The following is a 17,663-nucleotide window of genomic DNA, read 5'->3' as shown; positions in this document are numbered from 1 at the left end:
TTCTTGGTGAAATAATACTGGTAGAATGGTGTCTATTGCTATATAAACCTCTGAAAATAAGTAATTTTGTGAGGCTTTCTGGTGGAAAGGCACATACATGAGACTATTAAAAAAGCATGTAGATCTCTTTGTAGCTTTTTCAATTAGAAATACAGAGATGTTTTGGTCAAGTGCTTGTGACAGTTGGTATTCTTATCCTGTTCCTCAACACTCCAAAATAGGTGGTCTTTTCAGCTGTGCAGTTCTTTCAAAACAAAACCTTTAAAATCAGAAAGCACAGGCCAGGGCTTGATTTCATTACTGTGAACAGGACCAGGGGCTGTAATGTTATTCACCAACCATCTGAATAACTAGATAAAATTGATGGTTTCCTTACGGTTTGATTAGATTTTGTGTCAGTTCTTACAGTGACAGATTTAGAGAAAAGTAATAAAAAGACAATGTAATTTAAAAATCAATAATGTGGAGGGGAGGCAATGCAGACTGGGAAGTTTTGCATAGTGGTTAACATTGTATTGTGATGTTTAGTTTCTTCTTTTATCCTTTTTTATTTATTAACATTTAAACAGATTTCTAGGGATTTTTATCTTTTATAATGACTGTAGCCCTTTTGCTGATCTCATTTCCATTACACAATGTTATTTCAGCTGCTAGGCAGGGAGATAATGTGCCCTTCATTAAAAATAGCTAGGAAGAGGAGAGTAGCATACCCCCCCTTTAACAAGCATTTCTTGTCCCTTATCTTTTTTTTTCTCTCTCTCTCTCTCTTTTTTTTTTTTTTTTTTTCTTTTTTTTTTGCCTTAACATGCTACTTAGATCTTTTGTCTGTGGAGAAGTTTGATTACGCCTTAATCCAAATGGCCAGTTCAATTTATTTTAATCCAATTAACCGATTCAAACTATGCTGGGTGTCATAATCCATTTCTTAATCCAATTAGCTGTTGTTGTTCTAACTGTGGGTGAGGACTTTGCAGAGCAGAGGCTGTTGTTTATTTCTATTTTCAGAATGAAACAGTGTTGCAAGATAGTTTAGGCTGTTTCCCTAGTAGCCCAAGAAAGTAATGAAAGCAAAAGTTGTCAGCAGTATTTGCATCCTTCGTTGGTTTGATCTATTTTATCAATAATTAAAGTTAGTAGGACTAGGTTTTCATGATCAAATTGGATTTGTCTCTTTGATTTTTTTTTTTTTTTTTTTTTTTTTTTTTTTTCATTAAACTTAATTTAAATATACCACTTGCTAGAGACTGGCAGAAATGACTTGTAAATTTAGCTGTTTTAGCTTGGGGTGCTCAGCTTGAGATGGTTCAAGGAATCTCTCTATTTTATGAAAATCAGGCCCCTTTTAAGGAAATGCAAAGTGACTCTCTCAGTTCCATAATCAGTCGTGAAAATCTTGCCCTTTGTATTTTCCCTTTTCAAGCTAGTAGGCTGAACAGTTCATCCAGGGAAATGCAAGCTTGGATCTTATTGAAACATTTCAATTCCTTTCCTGTCTGGCTGAGCCTAGAATATTTATGAACATATCTGGTAATTTCAGCATTATAATCAATTCTCAGTATTGAATACTAAGTTTCCAAGTAATATTATTTAATTTTTGCTTTTACCCAATATGGAAAAAATGCTGATATTTTCAGAGTTCATGTTTTATGGAACTCAGAGTGACACTTCTTTCATTCTCTAATGCAAGTTTCTAGGAAAATGCTGCTGACTCCATGAGCTATAGTCAAAGATTATAATAGTAGACACACGGTCTTTCCAGGACTTCTTGCTTTGTTAAAATTGTATTCATCTTTATGGCAACTACACTTTCCAGTTTGATTTTTCTTTAGACAAATCATACAAACTGATCTGAGAAGGACTTGAAGTCCTTTTCTATGAAAAATCAGAGGAAGAGTTAAGTTGCTACTGCACTGTTAAAAACTCTTCTCCACTGTTTGAATTTATGGTGTAAATCTGTACTTGAAACATCAGTCAAAAACTGTGTGAAGTGTACACCTCAGCAGTATATGCTTCTCTTACAAATATTTCCCTGATTCTGGCACCTAAGAATATATCACTTAACTTTGCTATAATGAGATTTTAAAAATGAATTTGAAACTTCCTTTTTTCCCAGCATAAAAAAAAGCAATATTTTCTATATAAATGATGTATACTCCAAGGCAAAAAAACCCAAACCAACAAAACCCCTTTAGCAAAGAAGAAAGGGATTACTGTAAGGAAGAAAATTAAAAATTCCCTTTCAGAACATCAACATATAGACTGCTTTTCTTTCTTATTGTTATACTTTTTATAGATATGACTGATATTTTCTCATCATGAATCTAAGTCATGTAAAAGGGCTGGAGATGTGGAACATTTAATCACACAAAGCTGGCCATGAGACTGGTGAGATGTATCAATACAAGGGAATACATTACATGAAATCATCAACTTGTAAATAAAATTAGACTGTTTCATCAAAATTGTTTTGATATTAACATAGAAATCATTTGTTTCTGGTGTCTAAATCAGAGATTCTCCAAGGTGCTGAAGGTGGTAACATGCCAGACACCTCCATGGATCCTGTACAGTGCTTGTTTTTTGAGGATCGTACCATTGGTCTGCAAGGATACTGGAGACTTATCAGAGTCATAAAGGGTGGAGTTCAGCTCTAGATTACGATTCATAAATTAGGTATCTGCAAAGATATCTAGGGGCTGTGGACCTGCATCTGCCTGTAGACTGGCCTCAACATACATAGCAGAAATGTTCACAGACTGTTGAACATAGTCAGAATGTGCAAGGAAGAGATTGAAGCCCATGCAGGGAATGAGCTTTTTGGTCACTGCTTTGCAGTGATGTTTACATGAAGCTCCTCCATTTCCTTCAGATCATACAGTATCCTTCTGCACTGTTGAAGCTTCATAAACAAGTTATTTTCAAGAAGAATGTACAAGGACACAGTAATGGAGGTTAGATGCAGCTATGAATTTTATGAACAGTTTGATGGAAACCACATTAAATGGCAACATCAGCCCACAAATCAGCTTTGGAATGCTCTTACTCCAATCTGGTCTTGAGGGTGATTCACTGTGAATTTGCTTTTCATGGCCACCATTTCATGCAGTGTCATTTATCAGCATACCAGCCACTTGTGCTGCAGAAAACTCTGGCTAGGTTTTAGCAGTGTTAACAACTAGCATTTTTACAATGCTGCTCATGTTAGCAAAGTAAGTACTGTAAATAACATCACAAAGCCTACCGTAATTGCCCTTTTTGTAATGTGCCCGTTCACCATGCTATCACCCAAGTCATAAAGCTGTCACATCCTGACTCACCATGTACTGTATCTTAGAACAGTAACACAATTTCTACTGAGTCCAAAATGGGTCAAAATGCAGCCTAAAGGTGACCCATAAGCAGAGGAAGAGCTCGATGGTACAAGGAAGAGAAAAGTACCCTTATTTAGGGGAAAAAAAGTCCCCTCTTGTGAATTATGCTTGAGAGATGTATATGAGGAAAAATAAAGATGTGGGATGTTAGAATGTAAATTATGAACTATAATGAAACGGAGAGCTTTGGGTTTTTTACTTATTTTGACAAAGTAGTAGTATCCCAGTATCCTGTGGCTCCTGTAGTCTGAATGAATATTGTCCTTTTCAGGTCTTCATCTGTTCCCTGGCTTGCAGTTCTCCCACTTAAAGTCTGCATCTGAAATAAGGTTGGACCCTGTAGTTCCCATTTCCCTGAGGCCATGACAAGGTAACATGATCAATAGCCTTGTGGAGGTGTAATTTATTCAGAAAGAAAGCAACAAAGGATACATACTCTAAACCATTAAATGCGGTATATGTTCATATGAAGCTTTTCCCTACAGCTTTCTACTCTCTTATTCTGGAAAGGCACCGATATCTTAGGCTCGTTCTACAGAATCTGTTTCTTTCTGCCTCTCCCTATGCTTAACCCTTCAGTCTGTTTCCGTAGGCATATTCTGAGAAGCATCCTATCCTTTCTTCTCAGGAGACTTTTGACTACTCATTAGCCTTTACATTTTCAAGTTCTCAGCTTGGAAAAATAAACATACATCTTGTTAGCAGACAGTATGCCATGTCCTTGAGGTTAATAATTTTGCCCATTATCTTTGAAGAGCCAGCCTAAGTATTTGTTCTGGGAAGCCAAGTGTTGCTTTCTAATTAGTTTTCTATGCATTCCACTGTAATTTAAATCAATATACTTACAAAGAAAATTTCTGAACTCAGTACAACTTCACTGACTGGCCATATAAAGCATTCACTGTAATACTCTTGAAATAGTCACATGTTTTGTTTGATTCTATAAAATGAGATCAAATAAGTGCACTTCAGCAGAAAACAGTGAACTTTTTTTTTTTTTTTTTTTTTTTTTTTTTTTTTTTTTTTATTATTTGAAGGCAGTATTATATCACTGGTTTGTGCAGAGAGAGGTTGATGAGCTTGCCACAACCCTTTGCTGTGGAATAGGGCCCCTTTGCACTGTCAGTAGAAATATGTGTGTTTGGATTCAGAGGTCTCACATTTAATTCTTACTGTTGATAATTTATCTTTGCTTACAGTGGTACAGCTTACTACTTCCATACCTCAGGATGAATGTAGGGAAACTATTTTAAGTTTCAAAGCAAACAAAACTGAACAACATTTGTTTTTAAATCTTTAATTCTTATGAAAGCCATAAAAAACACAGGAGAATTTTAGTGGAAGACCAAATCTATATGATAAGAATAGCCCTGGAAAGAACCACATACTTCACCAGTTTATGTATAGCAGCATACTAATAGTCTAGGTTAGAAAATTCTACAAGACATCACCTAGAACATCACTACAGGATGTTTAGGAGGTGATGAGACTAAAACTACTCTCAAACTCAACCTAAATGGAAAGACCAAATCATGATCAATAGATATTAAGTTGTACCTGGAAGACACATATCCTATATATATATATGTAGGGTACTAGGTATAACTGAAGAATGTAATTGGGTCCTTTATGTCCATCTGTATGTGTTGGTAAAATAAGGAAAACAAAAAATATACAGAATATTACAAATATATATAGCCTTATAGACCTGTTACTGGAACAACTGGAATGACTTCCTCAGATTTCAAAAGGAACTAAGCCTAGCTCTAACGTAGTTGAATAAATAATAAGTAGAATAAGTGATTTTTTTAGCCTTCTTGAGCCATGCACAGTGTACAGATCAGAACTACTTTTCTGTTTAAAATTAAAAATTTGTACCATGCTTTTATTTAGCTAATTAAATATGTTTTTAGCATTGTATTTTGGTTGTGTGACACTGGTGCTTGATATTCAGAATTCAGCCTGCTCTGTGATGTTGGTGACCACTCCGTGTTGGATGATCAAGCAAGAATAGAAAAGTCAAAGAAGCTATTAATCTTTCAGGCCAAATAAAGAGTGGAGAGAGTAAATGCAGCAGAGAAGACTACAGAATTTCAGCAGCTTTTGCTTGCTTTTAGCTGTAAAGTGTGTTCAGAGAAATGGTATTATGAATAGAAGGCTGCTATAGAAAATAGCATATAGGTGCTCCCCAAGCAGTTGCATCACCATTAAGTCTGAAAGAAGTTTCCAGGCAGTTTAGTTTAACTTTCTGAGGTCTCTGGATAGGCTTGAGATCATGTTTATTGCTCATATCTAAAAACTGAGCTGTGTCTTTTTCCTCCTTAGCAAAAGAACTACAGGCATAAATACAGTATGTAATATACTCTGTTTAAAGGGCTGTGGCTAGGAGCAAAAGAAAATAAAAGTCTGTATATTCCTGTCCTAGCATCTGCACTCTGGGCAAAGTGGAAGCCTGTGAAGGTGGGAAGAGGAGGTAATTGCTTCAGGAGAAGAGCCCAAGAAAAAGATCTCACAAAATCTTCTGAATTTAAAGTGTGGATACAGGCTGAAGATATGTCCAAATTAGCAAATTCTAAAGCATTGGGGCAATTCTTGGGAAATGGATTCAGCTTTGAATTCAATATAAGATGTTGGCCCAGTCTCTGGCATGGTTTGTGAGTTAGGATGAGCCAGACACCATTCCCAGTAAGTAGTTTGCATGTGGAGAGTGTGCATTTTAGAGACCAGCAGAAATGAACAGTGCTGAGGTAGATCATAAGAAGTGCTGAGTTCAGTCAGGCTGGGGATCCATCTTGTACAGTATACTCTCTTTTATATTGATTCAACAAAGACAAGTTGACAAGCGATAAAAATGGATAAAAAGCAACTAGCTATCACACCTTTCACAGGATGTGGGAGAGCTTGAGGTAGAGAGAGAACAGTATAGGGAGAGAAGAGTATATATGATTATGTCTCTGCTTGTTTAATGAAAAATCCACAGAGTATAATAAACCTCATTTCCATGAAATTAGCATATGGGTAAGGCTTTGTAGGATCTAAGAAAGGCACTTTGTTTGAACACATAGGGTATCAAAATTCTCATTTGAAATCTTTAATTAACTTTTTCCCCTCTTCATTATCAATCACTTATTTCAACTATTCATAGCCTCAATAAGCTTCCTCTGGTGGCTAAGAGATAAGACATTTAAGAAATAAAGAGTCAAAGTCAGTGTTGCTTTTATTTGTATTGCATTTAAATTTGACCAGAATGCTTTGGGGCTTTTTATCAAAGATTCAAGTGAACGGAATACTAAAGCTGATTTGGCTATATACTTCCTGGGGATGAATAATACAAATGTTCAAGTGTGGTCTCTGAATGCAAGTTTGATAAACATGCATAGACTGAGATTTTAGTGTCATATAATGCACACAAAATTTCTCTGGTTATTGTTTTAACAGATTCACAAGAAATCCCTCAGAGTGTTTTATTAACAGATGCAACCTTGGAATGAAATTGAGGAAATGTAGGAAGTTATTGGTATATGACTATTGATGAATCACAGTACCTGAAAAAAAAAAAAAGAAAAACCAACACGTAAATATGGTAATCTACATGGTCGTTTTTGTGTACATAAAACCTCTTGTTCACTGTATTATGTTGCCCATCTTCCTTACTTGCTCCATATAAAGAATGCATCTATTATAATTTACAAGCCTGATTTACTATATTATGATGTAGAAATGTAAAAATTTCAGTCTTGAAAATTCTGGAGACCCGTTGGAGAACTGAACAAAATTGTAAATGTCACAGACACCCCCAAATGGCTTGACTTGGTAGAAGACTGGGGGATTACAGCAGTTGGATGAAGAAAGATACAAGTACAGCAGCTGTCCCCAGGGTGGCTGTGAGCTATGAAGATGGCACAGTCATAAGGAAGGCAAAATGAGATCTAGGCTATGTTGTGAAAAGTATTTCGAGGAGAAACTGAGTAGTACCACTGTAACATTCATCATATGCTACAACTATGCAAATAAATTAAACAGGACCAAAACATGGGCCAGTCAGTGATTCATGATCATCCCTACTTTAAATTGCTAGTGTAGTCCTTTCATATTTTTGGTTTAGGCTAATTAGCACTTTCCCAGGTAGTGCCTGGAGATGGCTTAGGGGCTGTTAAGCACTGGGAACCATTCTCGAGACAGTGATGAAAACCAGGGAAGTACATTTACCTGTGTAGAAGCGACCATGTACATCAGATAACCTCCTTTACATATGGTGTATTTACCCATACAGGTGTCGCCATCTCAATTAAATTAATTCATTAATTTTAATGGAATGCTTCTGATCATCCACAGTTAGTAAAGATGCATTCAAACAGTCTACAGAGAAAAGACACTGGGATGACCAAGGAAGTTGAGAATTTAGTTTACAAAGGAGATTAGAAGAACTTGGCTTGTTTAACTTCACAAGAAGTTTTCCTAAAAATAGCACACATCAGAGAAGTAAAGATATTTTCAGTGAAGAATTATATTGGCATAAGAACAAATAAGTGATAGTGGCCATTAATATAATTTTCACACAAGGTGAAAATTATAAGGTTTTTTTCTACTCTGCAGGAGAGAACACACATTTGAAGCAGATTTCCATTTATAATAATGGGCAGAAGGTGAACTTCAGGTTCTAAATGGTAAAATCATGGATAAGATTACACAGTTTGATTTGTACTTGGAAGAAGTGTCTGGATTAAATTAATGGAGTGATCCCTTTCAGTTCACAGTTCTGTGTTATTGGATATTCAAACAATTGGTCAACATATGAATTTTTAAGGCTAATTTTTGGGGCAAAATGTCAAATAATCTTCTTCCACATTTAGACTCAACTGTCAGTTTGAATTTTGACTATTGTAAAATTCATAGTTCCTTTTAATAATTTTGGAAATACAGTTGCAACTTCTGTAAATTCTGCTTCAGGATAAATTCTTTCCTTGTTATACCAACTGCTGAGAGTTCAGTGTTCACCAAGTACAGTACACCAATAAGTTCAAAACGGGTAATTTCTCTACACAACATAAAAGCAACTTTCTAAAAATCTCTTCCCTTTCAGTTCTGATTTTTGACCTACCATTGATTTTGATCTACAATGTGGTCAAACACTGTGACCAGGGATTATGCATTAATGAAATGGGATTAAAAGTAATTCTTAAAATAAAAGTCTTTACCATGACCTTTACCCTCAGGTTTTCAAACTTTGTCCATGACCAGGAAGACCAATAATTTATTTATTTTTAAAATAAATTATGGAGATAATTTATTTTAACCTTAGGATAAACACTATAACACTATGAGATGTGCAAAAAAATTCTTATGTCAGGAAGCCCACTTGTCTTGAAGTCATTTGAATTAGCTATTGGTAGCTCACATTTAGCCTTGGCAAATTTATTAGAACAGATGAATTTTCAGCTCAAACTGAGATCAAAGTCATGAGGTTCAAGAGAACCTCTTTGCCTTGGAGGAAACCTCAGTTGAATATATTTCTTACAGACCTGGTATTGGAATGGAAAGACAATTTTAGCAAAGGAATAAATGAACAGTTTCAAATTCGAATGAACAACGTATAGTTCTAGTCATAATTACCAAACATGCTTATTGTTAGAAAACAGAGATTGAATGAATCCCTTGTTTATGGAAAATTGGCACATGCAGTATATAGCTCATGACATAATTTATAGAGTTTTCTGTAGAGTCCTGGTAATTATTACTGAACTATTCATTATTGATCTCATTTGGAATGTTAATGAATTTAAATCCAGCTTGTTGAAATGTAAAAACAGCCACAAAAAATCTATTGTTTTTGGGCAATTCTGAACTCACTGAAGCCAATGGAAATGTTCCCACTAATGTTAAGAAATACTAGAACTATCTGATCTATCTGAATGAGGCTCCATAGTTGTTTTTATGCCTTCTGAGTTACTGTTTAACTCCATGATGTCTTTAGTAGCTTATATGTGACATGGTCTATGACAGCATGCCTAGGCCTACTGCATCTATGGGTATCAAAGCTTAAGAAAAAAATACCAACGTGCTGAATTTCTTGGTTACTGTCACAAGGGTCTCAGTCCAAAGCTATGGACAATGTAACTAGGATCTGGAGAAAATCTCAGTTTTCTTATCACCTCAAAAATTAAGTCTAGGACATTAGTCTTGGTGACTTCTACATCACAGTGAAGTGAAGCTGTAGCATGTGAGTGAAAGTACTCAGTGGCCCCCAAACGGCTGGTGTTCATGCATGTTTTTTGGGGGGGCCTGGAGAAAATGACAACTCTAGCAGCACAGAGAGAACTGATGGTCTTTTATTTTTTCATTGCAAGAGTTAGTATCATCCTTGGATGCATAATGAGAAAAGCTTTATGTAAGTGCCAGGACATGGTAAAGTGTTGGGAGCTAAGCAAAATACTGATGAGTATAACACACCTTGCTGCTACATCCTGCTTTCATTTTGTTGCTGGAAAGGAAATACGTTGACAAAGAAACAATTTGTGTTTTCAAGAAAAGACCTACAAAAATGGTTTGAGTACTAGAAAATATATTTTACAGTAAGAAACCCTTCATGTATTTAGCTTGCTCAAGATGTATTTAAGACACAACTTAATTACAAATACAAAGTGCCTACACAAGAGTAGGATATCTGTTAGTAGAAGACTGTTTGACCCTGCAGACACAGGCAGTAAAATGTACTCTCAACAGATGAAAATCGAAGGTAGAGCAATTTAAGCTGAAAATAATGTGCATATTTTTAAATCAAGAATGTGCTTAACTATCAGGGCAGATTGCCAATGGACATGTAGATTTTTTTCTTTCTTCATGTTGTCAAGTAAGATGGCACATGTCCAAACATGCATGCTAATTCAAGTTGCATATAGCTGGCACTGAACATGGAAATTACTGAATGAGGTTTTATGGGTTGTTATACACAGAATGGCAGATCCTGTTGTGCTTTTTGCCCTTAACACCAATACTCTGAGAAGAAGCTTTTTTCATAATCTGGATGATAACATTAGTCATATTTAGATCATTTGCATAATGATTGTCATATTCTTATAGCTTCATAATGACATAATTTCAGTTGCCAAACAGAAAAAAGATAAGTAGCAAGAATTCTATTTCTTTCATCTCCTTTTCTTTGTTATACTGTGCTCAGCACTAAAATATTCGTGTGTTTCCCAGTGTAGTGAAAAACATGGTTGTCAGCCTTTGAACATCTGTTCTGAGCAGTATCTATTTATTTTCTCTCCCTACCAGGAGAAGCATGTTCAGTGTCTTGTTTTGCTAAGTAATTGTTTATTTATTTATTTATTAGTTGAAAAGGGGACAAGAGGAAGTTTCTTAATGAGGAGTTGTTTTGAGGTTTTTTTGATTATCTTTTAGCATTTATGTTGCTTAACACTGGTGTTAGGAATAGTTTGAGGTTTATGTTGCACATACTGAAGAAGGTATTTGAGTTTATAAAAGCTTAGGTTTTGGCCTTAAATTCCATCATCTTGAATTACTCCCTTCCCAAGAAAACTTGTCCCTGCTACAGGATTGCCTACATAATAAATTGTGACCAGGTACGAGTGGGATACATTAGATTAGATGGGACATATTCGACCAAAACACCTTTGCAGAAAAGGACCTGTGGACAAGAAGTTGAACATAAGTCAGAGGTGAGCCTTGTGGAGCTGAAGGCTAACAGTGTATGGGGCTGCACTAGAAAGAACACGTCCAGCCAGTCTGGGGAGGTGATTATTTTCTGTTGTCTATCCAGTATTTGTGAGGTTGCACCTGGAGTACTATGTCCAGGTTGGGGCTGCCTGTTACAAGAAAGAAGTTGAAGGAGCAAGAGGCTGAGGCAGCTGAATTTGAACCACTTAGAGAAGGGAAGACTATAGGGAGAACATAACTGCTCTGTTTAGCTAAACTAAGTGGGTGGTTATGGAGAAGGTGGAGTCAAGTTTCTCAAAGAGGTTCATACAGTGAAAGGGGGAGACAGTTAAAAACCGCAAAAAGAGAAACACTATCTAGTGATAAGAAAAATAAAAATTATCATGAGGGTGGTCAAAGACTCAACTAGGCAGATCAGAATGATTTTGAAATCTCTGTCCTTGGAGATATATAAAATTTGACTGGACAACGGTTGAGCAACTGATCTAACTTTGGAGCTGGATGAGCTTTGACTTGAACCTGCACCAGATGACCTCCTGAGGTCTCTTCCAGCTTAAATGATTCTACAATTCTAAGTGAAACAGTGTCCAAACATAATCATAAGCTTTTTGAATCCCAACTGGCTGAAGTTTTTATGGGGTTGGAGCATGTACAGAACAAGCTTGGTTTGGCCTGTAAAATGACATTTAGGTATAGTTATGAGCAAGGAGTAGGGAGTCCATTATATTAGAGCAAAGAGTTAACAAGTTATCAAATTTGGTTTTCATCATAAAACATTGCGTAGACCTTTACATTCCTGACTTTCAGCTATGGTGTATCCTAAAGAAAGTAACCAAAACCTTGAACTTATTTAGGCAGTTTATGGAAAGGTGAGGAAAAGCCTGGAGGGACATCTCTGATATGTTTCCAGTGGCCTGCACTGTTGAAATGAGATGTAGTGTTCTTTAGTAGCTGAATTTCTGTAATCACTGAAACAGTATGACCATTTATATTGAACGTTGAATCACTGCAGTCTAAATGAGAAATGACAAATGCATGAATAACTGAGGCCAGGTCACTGCCTTCCAGGAAACAGTCTTTTAGCCAGCTGGAAAGAAAGCTTTACTGGTGGATGCTGTTATGTAAGCCCTGAGCATCAGTGAATAATTTGATGTGCTTTCATAGATTTAAGGCCAGAGCGAGCTATCAGATCAAGTCTTTTGAACTGCTATTGGCAGTTTTCTTCACATAAAATGTTTTTTTTTAGAATGACATCTGATATTCATTTGAAAATATTAGGAAAAATATGAGGAAATGCATCACAATGGTCAGCTTGTTCCTGTAGTTAACCATCCTCATTTTTATAATCTACACTTGAACTTCAAATTTCAATTTGCCTAGCTTTAGCTTTACAACACTGATTCTTTTATGCCTGTTACATTAAAGAGCTTGATAACATTCGTAATTGTCATCTTCTGAAGGTATTTTTTCAAGTATTTTCTCAATCTTCTTTCTTTAAGTCTTTCAATAGACGACTATTTCTACAGTTCTCAAAAAATTTTGTAGCTCTTTTTAAACGCTCTTCAACTTTAAAATCCTTTGTTTATGAATATAACGTCATATCATCTAGTAGTTTTATCCCACTACAAGTTTTGCTCCACACACTATCATGTGTTTGCAGAATTAAAATAGCTCCCTCACACGATTAAAGTGTTTCATGTTTCCTTTTTTTCCCAACCAAGAACCATGTCATCCATTTATGATAACATTTTAATGGGAACTCATGTTAGATTATTTATCTGAATTATTTTCTGAGTCACTGGTTACCAGATTAGAACACTTCATTCTGTAAAATGCGTAGTTCTTTTCCCTGTTCCTTGGTGAGACTGAATTCTATGTAAAGAAAAAAAATGATGAAGGCAGTTACACAAATAATTCAGCTAGCTCTGACTTCAGCATCCTGTCCATCTCATTCACTGCCATTCCAAAAATCATATGGAAATTTTTAAGGTATTTTTATAAACAATTACTTCACAGTGACTTTGAGACCCTTACTGAAGAGGATGATTGGTGTCCTCCACATTCTGGATCCAGGTGGAACCCCACTAAAACCAAATCTCTTTGGTACCTATTGCTCACTGGCAACTGTGTGCTGAGGCCTGTCAATCATTAGTGTTAAATGAATTAAATGTTAAAACATTTAGCAGGTGTTACTGGTGTTGTACTGCATGATGCTAATATTTTGACAGAATGACATGCAGTCCAAAACTGTTACAAAATTCTAAGGGAGTGCTAATGCAGTGTGATGGACTGAGGATGTCCTTAAACCAGCACTGAACAATCTGGCTTCAGAAGAAAAATCAGTATGTTACTGTACCTTGGCTATTTAGTCCTTCTGAAAGGGAAGCTGATCAGCATGGATGTGAAGTTGTACAGATACATCTGTGCAACTCTGGTACTGGAGTACCTTTGGATGACACGATATCAACTCATCTGGAACTAGGGATATGTAAGAATGTAATATCAGCACATGATCTTTATCAACCAAACTTTTAATACTAGCAAAGTTAGATAAATTAGAAAGAGCAATTTTTTTCACACAGCCACTTTAGTTGATTAAATCCTAAACCAGATTTTCTAGGACTTCTGCTGAGATGTAAGACCAACCAACTAACCTGTTTTTAGCGGTGTCATTCTGCCTCACCATTAGATATACTGACATAATCTTAGCTATTTTGAGGCTTCCTGGCATTTTCTTAATGCACGTATGAATATATGTATATACTATTTTTATTATAAATTAATATCAGTGAGCCACAAATTCCCTTAACCAGCTCTGACCCTCTGATACAAGTTATCTAGACCTCCTGATTCAGAAATGTTTACCCTAAGTAGACGTTGTCTAACTTATTCCTAAGGCTTATTAATAGCCTAGAAATCGCTTCCCTGTCCTCATATGGTATGAATGCAGCACTCCACTTCTTTCCAAATATAGAGACACAGTATTTATTAAAAACTTCTGTTCTTTCCTATTCATCATTGACAATTTTACAATCTTCGTTTGGTAATTGGCCTTTATATAATTTATTTTGTTCCAAATACACTTTCAAATTATTATTTTTTTTAAATGTCTTTAGCTCTGCTAGTCTATATATTCCACTGTTGCTCTCAGCTATTTTTGGCAATTCACAGCTCTTATGTTGTTAACTATTTCACTTTTCTCCACCAATTATACTTTCCTTAAAATTTTGTGTTCTTGTCCTTGCCAGTGAACAAAGACAAACTTTTAGCTGAGGCTGTTTCCATTCTTAATGCTGGTACTGGGAAACTCTGAAGGCTTTTATTATTTTATTTTTCCTGTCAACATTTTTCCTTCTAATCATTTTTTTCCATAGTTTCTTCAGATTTTGAGTATAAACTAATTTTGAACATTATGTATTTTCTTTATATATCAGTGTTTGGGGAAGTGTTTGTTCTTATTGAATATGAGGTCATGATCCCCAGTTTCTATGCAACTGTTAACTCCAAATACCATGGTTATTCATCTTTATCTGGCACAATGAAAATGTCTAAAAGTGATTCATCTTTTCTTGCTGTAATTCCTTGTACAATATAAAATCATCATGCGTAATTCTAGGGATTCTGAAGAAGTTTCACTATTAGTTACATAAGATCACCAGTCTGAATTTCTAAAATTCAAGTCCCTGTAACAGCATGATTTCTCTTCTTGTTCATAATCAACAGATACTTAGGAAGAAATTAATTCTCATAATTTAGATGACAGCTACAGGCAGTGACGTGTTCTCTCTGTTAAGCTATGTTAACTAGCACATTGATCTATGTGCCTTCATGATCCTTGGGTTTTGAATCACCAATAAAACTTAAACAGATAGCAGTACATTTAATGGAGAGTTCAGATTCTACCATTCCATTATCAATTCTACCATTATAAAATAAATTATAACAGTTTTCATGTGCCAGTTATCTGATGCATCTCAACAAGTTGTGACAATGCCAGTTACATAAAATTTCTTCTTCATCTTTGAATGTTTCTAATTCTCTTGTTGTGTATCCATGTCTTACACGGAGTCAGTTGTAACGGCTTCCAAGCAGTTGTTGAATATATATTTGCTTCTATACATGCTGCAGAGTGCTGAAAATTAGGCATCTGGGTCATGTACTTTGTTCTCTATTGTGCCCATCCTGCTTGCTTTAGTGTTGAAAATATCTGAAAACAAGATCACAGAAGGAGTTTCCTCATTGTCTATATGTTAAATAATTTTAAAAGCCAGCCCTAAGGATGAAATTCCTATGTTTTTCCTGCTGCCAGGCTAAGGACTTTGCCTTCAAAACCAGGATCCACTATATGGGCCAGGATTTCCGCTGTTTCCTTTCTGAGTGCTTCACTCTATTCCAAAACAGATTTATTTTTTTCATGGCTAAGGATTATACTTCTCTTCAGTGCATTTTCACTTTTATTGGAGTAACTCTTAGAAATTAACTTATGTCTGTGCAAATAGACTTGGAAGGCACTACTATCATTCTAGACTATATATAGCATCTGACTCTGTTGATGCATAATGCTGTGAAACATTGTGCATCTATGGTTCTCCATTTCACAATTGGAATCAAGAACACTGCCACTTCAACAGATAGATCTTCATACAGGACTTCTGGTAGGATGAACTGCAATTGTGGAGTGGATTGTTGGTACTCTGTTAACTACTGTATCCCACTGAAATCAGAGAAATAGTTTTGCTGATTTTAGAAGGACCTTGTTGAACTGGATGGAAATTTCTTAGTTAGAGGTCAAAGAAAATTATCAGGATGATTTTCTTGACATGAAATTTTACAGAAGTATTCTACTTGCAGCATTCTTGTTGCTACTTGCAACAGAGAGATCTAAAGATATTATCTGAAATTAAGACCCCAAACCAGTGTTAACACTGAGAGAATGTGACTTACCACAGCAATAATTTATTAAAAAGCAGAAATAGAAATCAATGGTTGTGTTGCATTAAAGCACAGAAGATGGCACTGCAGACTAGATCCTTCAAATATTCTATTTCTCCTACTTTATAGTAATCACTGGTGTTATAAAACCACAAGAATATTCTATTATTTCTCATTTCTAAGCCTTTATTCACACAGAAGTGAATACCACTGTTCCGTGCTTTTAAAATGTGCAGTCCGGAAAAGTAGTGTCGGCAGTTCAGAAACTTGGTGAAGATCTAGCATGGTGGTTGTTACTGCTTGTTGAAACTGAACAGATATGAATACTTAAGAGCTAATAGCTCATTTAAATAAATAAATCTTATATAAATGTTCTTATAATGTACACTAATTAATTTTTGACTCTCCAGGTCAACCTGAAAATGACTACAGTTTATTTTAGCTGTATGATTTTCTCTACTGAAGAATGACCAATGGCTTCTTTGGGAATTACAGTCTGCTTCAACAATATTATTGATAAATATTAATCTAGAATAGGTTGCTATTGAACCAGAGAATGAAAGCAGATTCTTTGATATGATATTAAATTTTAATTTCCTGATGGATATGGAGGAAGTGTACACATTCACCAAATGGAGAAATTATAAAATCACCACATGGAAGCAACCCCTATAATGATAGACGTAGTACATTTATGTGAAATGGCTTGATTAAAACAACCATTGAAGTTGAACAAATATAATACTTGAACCCTGTCTTTTCTGCTAGAAACTTGACTACAAGAGTCCTTGAATTGAATACTGATGGTTCTAGGTAGCACTTTTAAAAATATAAATCCACATTGTGTGAGAGGTGAGTGTAAAAATGTGTATAGCCCAAAGATAGGGAAGCTTGAGAATTGTATCACTATTGGATAATCTTGTGCTGTTGCTCTGAACTGCTTTTCCTCCTGTTTAAAAACTCTTAAACTCTCATCTTATCATGGCGAAGCTGAAAAGTTTTGTCATGTCTGTGGTGGAAAAACAAAAATGGACAATTACATGGAAAAAATTATTTCCCTATTTTTTAATAGATTCCAATCGCCTATAAATGCCATGATATAGAACACTACAAAAATGGCAGGAATAAGTTAATGTCATCAGATCCTTGTAGCCTTCCCCTCCACTGGCATGATTTGTGCCCCTTTGGCTGAACAGAGAACGCATATTTGCCCCTTCAAAGGGAGGAAGGTTTTGCATGCTCCTCCCTTGCCTGAGCCACAGCATTGCATGTGCTGTTTCCCCCGACACGCACTCCTGTGCCATCCTCCAGCCTGCCCAGCCAGTATCCACAGCCTGTAGTTTGACACAGTATTTGTGCCAATTCTTTGGCGTGGCCCCACTGACTTCACTGTTTAGCAATGTGGGTAGTAGTCATACCACTTTAAACTCACCTCCTTTTTCATGATTCATTAATGCTTTTTGTCCTGAAGATCACGGGTCTTACTTTCTCAGATGAAAGCTGTACGCCACAAGCATTGCTGGGCAATGGAAAGCAGATCTGCTCTCAAAAGGTGAAAAGACTGAGAACCTAAACAGCGATCTGGAGCATTTCCAAAGAGATAATAAAACCCAAGAGAAAGCAAATGCACAGAAGTTGTGCAAGTGCTTGACACTCTCCTTTTTCCATTATTGAAAGTCT

This window comes from Tyto alba, unplaced genomic scaffold (assembly GCF_018691265.1).
Source record: "Tyto alba isolate M040663 unplaced genomic scaffold, T.alba_DEE_v4.0 Super-Scaffold_40, whole genome shotgun sequence".
In the NCBI taxonomy this organism is placed as follows: Eukaryota; Metazoa; Chordata; class Aves; order Strigiformes; family Tytonidae; genus Tyto; species Tyto alba.
Note: the sequence above shows the minus strand (reverse complement) of the source record.